This window comes from Globicephala melas, chromosome 7 (assembly GCF_963455315.2).
Source record: "Globicephala melas chromosome 7, mGloMel1.2, whole genome shotgun sequence".
Taxonomy (NCBI): Eukaryota; Metazoa; Chordata; class Mammalia; order Artiodactyla; family Delphinidae; genus Globicephala; species Globicephala melas.
In genome coordinates, this window is record NC_083320.1 from 39873119 (window position 1) to 39881730 (window position 8612).

General features: G+C 39.9%; 1 non-coding gene across 1 annotated transcript; it reads left to right on the forward strand.

Moving 5' to 3' along the window:
- The first annotated feature begins 1974 nt into the window (after positions 1-1974).
- Positions 1975-2124, forward strand: LOC115852970 (small nucleolar RNA SNORA62/SNORA6 family). Its single transcript, XR_004039342.1, has one exon. It is a non-coding gene; the product is annotated as a small nucleolar RNA SNORA62/SNORA6 family (small nucleolar RNA).
- Positions 2125-8612: the final 6488 nt, after the last annotated feature.

Here is an 8612-nt window from a genome sequence, read left to right on the forward strand (position 1 = left end):
GCTGATAGACTACCTTGCAAAGTCATGTTTGCCATTCACAGACCTCCCAAGGAGAATATTAGTTTTTTTGTATAACTGCACTAGTGAAATGTCACACCTCCAATGGCCGTGATGAAACAACAATAAAATCAGAATCTGAGAGATGAGAGTGAAATTAGAAGCAGCGGCTGTCTCAGGCACTTTGTTCCACTTTTTTTCATAGACGATAGAATTTTTTTCCCCTCAGATGTTCATAAGGCTGGCTGGCTTTTTCTGACCACTCAGGACTCAGCTTAAACACCATATCCTCAGAGAGGTTGACAGACCACTCAATTTCATATTATCCCATGGGGGAGGCTCTCTCCATTTCATTGCTTCATGCCTTTTATTGTTATTTGATATGTACTCTTTTGTTTACTGCTTCTTTGCATTGCTTCCTTCACCCCTAGAATGTAAGCACATTGAAGTAGGGACTTTGACTGCTTGGGTCCTGCTGTGGTCCAAGCATCTGGGACACACACAATAGGAAATCAATACAATTTTTTTAAAGTTGGTTGAATAAACCCTTCATTTTACATATGAGGAAATAGAGGATAAAGCCAAGTAAGGACTTTGCCCAGGGTCACACAGATGGTCACCAGCAGAGCCAGGGATAGAGCCAGTTCTCCTGACACAGCTTAATGTTCTGTTTATTGCACCCCCTTAGATGTGCTTAGAGTTAGATATGCTTGTCCCTATACAAAGGGGCACAGAACATAAAGCCTAGTTATAAGCTTTCTCCATTCTCTTCTGGGTAGTGCTTTTTCTCCAGTAGTATTTTTCTCCAGAGCAGTAGCATTATTCATCATTGTAATCTGATCCAGCTCTTAATTCAAATTCTACTAGTATCCTACTGGTCCTTTAATTCTACCATTTAGAAACAACAGAGAAGACTTTTACAACCAGACTTTACACTCAGAGCTTTCTGTGCCAGTGTGCATGAAGGAAAACAGAAATATCCTATTATACATTCATTCATTTATACACTTATGAATTAATTAAGCAGACAACAAAAACTTACAGGCATTGCTTTAGACACATTGTTTTGGAATACAAAGAGAAAACTGAGACCTGCATCATTTGGGTAGCAGGGTCATCTTTATGCTACCATATGGGAAGCGCTATGTGGGAAGTGGTGTAAGGACTTCTACCAAATGTTATGAGATCAGAAAGGAAGCAGAAATGAATGATGACTGGAAAAGATAAGTCTTCAAAAAAAGAGTGCTATATCAGCATTTGTTTAAGAGTAGGTGTCTGTACTGGGATAGGGACTCTTTGTTCATTGTTGGTGGGGAAGCAAAGTGGCCACTTAGGAAGACAGTTTGGCAGTTTCTTACATAACTAAACCTATTCTTACCATATGATTCAGCAATCATGCTCCTCTGTATTTACCCACATGAGTTAAAAACTTATGTCCACACACACACAAACCTGCATACGTATGTTTATAGGAGTTTTATTTATAATTGTCAAAACTTGGAAGCAGTCAGGATGTTCTTCAATAGTTGAATGGATAAACAGATTGTGGTATATCTATACAAAGGAGGATTATTCAGCAGTAAGAAGAAATGAGCTATCAAGCCATGCAAAGACATTTAGGAAACTTAAATGCAAAATTGCTGAGTAAAAGAAGCCAGTCATAAAGGGCTACATATTATATGATTTCAACTCTAAGACATTCTGGAAAAGCAAAACTAAGGAGACAGTAAAGAGACCAGTGGTCGCCAGTGGTTTTGGAGGGGAGAGAGGGAGGGGTGAATAGGTGGAGCATAAGGCCTTTTTAGAGCAGTGAAACAATTCTGTATGATACTGTAATAGTGGCTACATGTCATTATGCACTTGTCAAAACCCATAGAACTCTACAACACACAGAGTGACTTCCAAAGTAAACTATAGACTTTAGTTAATAATTCTCTACCAATATTGGCTTATCAAATATAAAAAAAATGTATCATGACTGCACATTGTTAGAGCTTGGAGTTGAGGCCACTGGCCGATGAACTCACAAGTGTAGGTAGTGTGCTACATGAGGGGCAAGTTTTTCGCTAACGTCACAAGGGTCTCTGGCCCAATGAGTGGAGTTTGATAGTAATACTTGCTACAAATGTAAAAAAAAAAAATGATGATCAAGAGTTAATAATAAGGGAAAATGGGGAGGGAGGTGCGGGGGCATTTGGGAACTATTTGTACTTTCTTCTCAGTTTTTTTCAGTAAACCTAAAACTGTTAAAAAATTAAGTCTATTAATAAAAAAACGTGAATGAGATCAACTGAGCATTTCTGACAGAGGCAAGTGAAATCAATGCAATTTCTCAGAAGAATAATTTATTGATTAATCTAGGAGACATTTGCTAAGTGCATACTTGGCACTCATCTTTGTGCCAGGAACTGAGATTCAGAAATAAAACATGATCTTTGCTGTCAAAGAGCTTATAGTCTCTTAGAGAGGGAAGTAGCTATGCAAAAAAAGCCCAGTAAAGTATTGTAAGAGATTTGGTAGAAGTTCACGTAGAGTACAGTGGGCAGCAAAATGAGCAGTGCTGCCTGTTTGGAGGTGAGGTTCAGGAAAGTCTTTCTGGAGGAGTTGAACCTGGACCCAAGTCTTTATTGCTAAATAACAAAGGTGAATGTGAGTTGGCTAATACATGATTCTAAAGAGAGAGGTGATTGAAGTTACGAATCATGGATTGTATGCTTGACATGGAATAAAATGAAAATATTTCAAGACTGATATAGAAAAAGAGGAAGTGGTAAGGCCCTAAATAGCTGTGATAAAGTTGAAGAATGCAAACACAGGGATTTAGTGTGTAAGAGATGTAGAAAGTTGGTGATTAGGGATTCATAGATTGAATTTTAAGAGTTTAAGAATAGGGCTTCCCTGGGCTTCCCTGATGGCGCAGTGGTTGAGAGTCCGCCTGCTGATTCAGGGGACACGGCTTTGTGCCCCGGTCCGGGAAGATCCCACATACCACGGAGCGGCTGAGCCCGTGAGCCATGGCCGCTGAGCCTGCGCGTCCGGAGCCTGTGCAAAAAGAGTAGGGCTTCCCTGGTGATGCAGAGGTTAAGAATCTGCCTGCCAACGCAGGGGACACAGGTTCAAGCCCTGGTCCAGGAAGATCCCACATGCCATTTAACACCTAAGCCCGTGCGCCACAACTACTGAGCCTGCGCTCTAGAGCCCACGTGCCACAACTACTGAAGCCTGCAAGCCACAACTACTGAGCCCGTGTGCTGCAACTACTGAAGCCTGCGTGCCTAGAGCCCATGCTCCGCAACGAGAGAAGCCACCGCAATGAGAAGCCCACGCACCGCAAATGAGTAGCCCTAACTCGCTGCAACTAGAGAAAGCCTGCGTGCAGCAATGAAGACCCAACACAGCCAAAAATAAATAAATAAAATAAATAAATTTAAGAAACAGCAGTGCTGATGGTTTAATGTTAAAAAAAAAAAAAAGAGTTTCGGGCTTCCCTGGTGGCACAATGGTTGAGAGTCCACCTGCCGATGCAGGAGACACGGGTTCGTGCCCCGGTCCGGGAAGATCCCACATGCCGCAGAGCGACTGGGCCCGTGAGCCATGGCCGCTGAGCCTGCGCGTCCGGAGCCTGTGCTCCGCAACGGGAGAGGCCACAACAGTGAGAGGCCCGCATACCGCCAAAAAAAAAAAAAAAAAAAAAAAAATTGGCAAAAAAAAAAAAAGAGTTTAAGAGTATATCTGTTCAAGAGAAACAACTCTCGAAAGATTTATGTCTAATTTGACTGGAGTTTTGGGTTGAATTCTTTACATGTTTCACCTTAGCAGCCTGAGATATCTAGACACTTTATGCTGTAATCACCACAAACTCTCACCTGTAGTTTGGATAGGATGCTTCGGCCTATCCATCCCATGGTAAGGTCAGGGAGAAGCCATAAAAAGGGATGCTCACGAGGAATATGTGTAAGTCTTTTGGCAATTAAGACATCAAGGATATTTGAGCCTAGGTTACTTGGTGGGTCATAAACATGGAAACAGGTAGGAAAGAAAGCTCATGAGCCAAGGTACTTGGCCAATGAAGAAGCATAACCATGAGGTCAGAAGAAGACAGCAAAATTAAACAGTAGAAAAAGGCACATAACCAACTGTCATCATCTTAAGTTTATTATTTTCATTATTGTTACTATAATTACTTGTTTGTTTTTTGTACAAATGTCAAGAATCTATGGTTTGAAACCACTAGTAGGGAGCTTGGGGAATGTCAGTGCAGCCCAGGATATTGGAGAATGAGCAGCTCCTACCCAGAGGACTGAGGATAAGGAAGAGATGGTCATGTTAGAGAAGGGTTGGGTTTCAGCTAAAGCAAGGAAACGGAGGGAGCTACTTGGATACATTTTATTTTTTAATGGGTTTTATTTGGGGTTGGATGTTAAAAATTAAAACAATGGGGAAGAAAGCCCTATAAAGAGATGCTAGATCATGAGAAGACTGCAGAGTCTAGTAGTGTGACCAGTCACTGGGCAAGATGAGGTGAGAGGCATGTGGAGCTGGTAGTGTTGGATTTCTGGAATTTCTGCGAGAAATCTCTCTTTCAGACAACTTGATCTTAATTCTTGATCAAGAGTCTTAGAGGTCTGTGATATAGAGACTCAAAAGTACATAAAGTGAATTTAAAGATGTCACACTTGATCATAGTTATCTCCAGAGAGAAAATATTTTCTTTTATTGTGGTTAGAGGTCTAGGCTAATTTTTTTTTTACATGGCACTTTAGCAATCGAAGGCAGTGAGAAATTTCATGGCTCTGCTAAGGGTAATTGTCACAAATTTCCATTCATAGATAAACCCTTCTGTTGCAGCCAGCTTTGAGGGGAACACAATGACACTGGTGAACACCCCAGAGCCTGGATATTGAATAAGGCATTGTGGGTTTAAGTGCTGAAATGTGGGTGGGAGAGAAGTAGGAATAGGGATGGAAAACAGCCAGAAAGTAGGACATAAAGAGAGAAAACAGTGAGGATTGAGTCAGATACAGAGTTAAAGTTAACTACAGAGGGGCGTGCAGTGAGAGAATCTTCTGGGATTTTTAGACAGAAGGCTAGTGAACTATTTTTGGAAAGAAACAGGATTTGGGGTTTAAAGAAACAAGCTTAGTTTTGAAATGTCTAATGAAACAGTTATTATTTTCACATTGTCCTGACAATACAAATTTATTTATAGAGATTACACTGGACTAAAAATGTGACATTACATAAATGCACGAAAAATGTGTTCCTTTCACTTAATCACTTCTGTGGGTGTCTGCAAATTTCTTTTGAAAGAAGCATGTTTCAAGAGTAAATTTTCTTCGTGGTGAAGAGTATCCTATTAAAATAGTGTGGATTTCAAAGAAACGGCTAGTTCTAGAAAAATTATGAAGCATCAGCTAGTGTATTCTTAAGAAAAACCAGATTAAGAGTGGCAGCTGAAACACTGGAATATCCTTGTCACTTAGTGCAAATATACGTGACATGGGGTTGCTTTCTAACTGGCCTCCCTGGCTACAGATTAAAAACCAGGGAGACTCAAGGGGTATGACTGCATGGCTTGTGTCCACCCTGAGCCAGTACTGTTGTCCACCAGTACTTATCAAAAAAACAGTGGATGGGACTTCCCTGGTGGCGCAGTGGTTAAGAACCCACCTGCCAATGCAGGGGACACGGGTTCAAGCCCTGGTCCGGGAAGATCCCACATGCCGCTGAGCAGCTAAGCCTGTGCACCACAACTACTGAGCCTGTGCTCTAGAGCCTGCGAGCCACAACTACTGAGCCCATGTGCCACAACTACTGAAGCCCACATGCCTAGAGCCCGTGCTCCACAGCAAGAGAAGCCACCTCAAAGAGAAGCCCGCACACCACAATGAAGAGTAGCCCCCGCGCGCCTCAACTAGAGAAAACCCGCGCGCAGCAACAAAGACCCAATGCAGCCAATAAATAAATAAATAAATAAATAAATAAATAAAAGTACGTGCAGGGAGTGAGTGGTGAAGCCAAAGTTGCAAAAAACAAAAAACCAATGGAGCCAAGAAAAGTAGATTTCTAACAGTAATATAATAATCACCCCTATGACCTACTCACTTTACTGCTTGGGCTACTTAAGCTGTTGGGGCTTCAGTTTCCTCAGATACAGCCCCCTCCAAAGGCTTGTTACAAGGAGTAAATGGAATAATGCTTAGCAGTGTGCCTGGAATACAGAGTAAGTCTTCAGTAAATAAGTTATTTTTCAAAGACCAGGCTCAGCAAAAGAAAATGACCAATCACAAATTTTACTAGAGCCCATATCTATCCATTTTATGTTTTTAAGATGTTATGTTAACATAATATCTGGTAAACATTTGCAACAGTCCTGGCCCGTAGAAAGCAATCAATGGATGCTACTTCCTACTATATAATTTATCTTCTCTAACTTGCTTCTTACTACTATTTGGGGTTGGCAGTGTCTAAAGCAGAGGTTGAAAAATGACCACCTGCATGCTGGATCTACACTTTGCTTGCTGTATTTTGCTTTGTCCACACACTATGTACGCACCAAATTGGGATGCATAGGGATGTAGCATCTGCTTCCTCATTTGTCACAGTTGCACAGTCTTCTGTCTTGTACCTGGTACAGCGGACATACTTAGGCCACCTTCTTGATGCCTAAACTATTTGTTCTAAAATACTTTGTCACTGGTGTTTTCCTTTGCTGTTTTGTTCTCATTTGTAAAATTCATTACTTCTCTTCAAGTTCTATTTAATATATGAAGGATAAAAATAGTTTATGCATTTGCAGAAACCCTGATAACACTTCATTGGCTTGCAACAGGAAAATGAACACTGGGTCAATATGCCATCTTGAAAGTTTCTCTGAAGAGAATTCAATTAATTACCTTTAGTGGGTTTTTCTTCAGTGTAACACAAATGAAAATGAATAATATAGATTTTTGTTTCCTCATTTTTCTTTGCTTTATGAGATATTTCATTCTTGAATTATGTGTTGTTAGCTGTTCACAAAGGGTATTTTAAGTTTCATTTTTATAGAGTAGCTATAAAAGCTTTAAAAGCCTACATAAAAGCCTAACATAAAAGCCTCACAATAATATTAATATATTAAATGAATGCAAAATAATGGAAGTATTCTCAGGTCAAAAGTGTGTCTTTATAGAAATACATTATTTTTTTCTTTCATAGGAGGTGATAGTTACTAGCCCAGTGTTTACACTAATTGAATCAGTAGAATCTATGATAATTAACATCACCACTTGGGGGCAGGACTAATTTTTCTGTGCAGAGGAATGCCCATGAGACTTGTCCAAAGAAACAAAGCATTTCTCATTAACATGTAAATGTAGTGCGTAATTTTTAATGAAAAGAAACTTTTATCAAGTAACAGATACTGGTTGAAACACTTTATTTTGCACTTGATATTAAATATGTTCTTTTTTTGGTGGAGGTAGTTACTACAGGTATTTTTATGGGCTGTTAGGTAGGTATGGCTGTTCGGGGGAATTCATGAATAGAAAAAGTAGTACAGGCCTCCATACCCACATGTAAAGTGTTTGTAGGACCTCAACAGCATAAATTCCTGCTTCTTGCTAATAGTCGCTCATTTTTCTATTTACTCTATATTGTTTTAGTTTGTTTTATATGTTAAGACTTAGTTTTTCAAATGTCATTGAATTTTGTCCAGCACCACATATGTGTCCAAGTTTTCACAATTCTGTAATGAAATGATTCCCCAATTGAATACATTTGGGATAATATTTCATAAGAGATCTAGAAGATTCAGAAAACACGTGAATATATTGAAGCCTCTGATGATTTCTGTATTTAAAAACCAGTTTGACCTTCTTTAACTTAATTTCTCACAATGGTTTTGGTATTACAGAACTCTTTATTGTCAAATATCTGTCAACTTTCTGAGGAGAACTGAATTCAGGGGATGCTGCTGTAGGCTTCATGTTATTTTATTGTTTTACTGTATTATTTATTTTTCTTATAACTTTGGCCTAACATATTAATCTTAACTTTGTCTCGAATTTCTCCTTCCTACATGTCCTTACAGTCTTAGTACCCACTGCTAACTGATTTAATTCTTTTGTTCCTTGCTGTCGGTTTGCTTTGTCTTAGTACAGATTCCTAAGGGAGGGATTTCAATTTCCTGCTGTGATGGACTAGTTTGTGGTAGACCAGTGCTCTCACTGAGGAAAATTTGGAAAGCCAGATGAAAAATAAATGTCTGAAGGCAATGGATAATCTGTGCAGCAACCAGGTCTTGAGGGGACGAAATCCCGATAAAGCAGATTCTGAGCACAGAAGGGAGAAGATATTCTGCAGCCATTATTTATCTCCCTCGGGGCATTTTTGATTCTCAAATGGGATAAGAGTTGATATTACCCAGAGACAGAGAAACTGGTGGAAATTTTGGTAGTCTCACAAGGGCTCGAGAGACAAAAATTTGAGATTTAAGGGACCAGAATTCCTCATGATAAGAGAGAACTAAGGGCTTAGTGCAGCGTTCTTCTGAGAGAATAAAAAGCAGAGCAGAGATCTTACAGGCTCATGGTGGTGATAAGCATTCAATGGGGAGGCCCTGCAGACACCTGCCC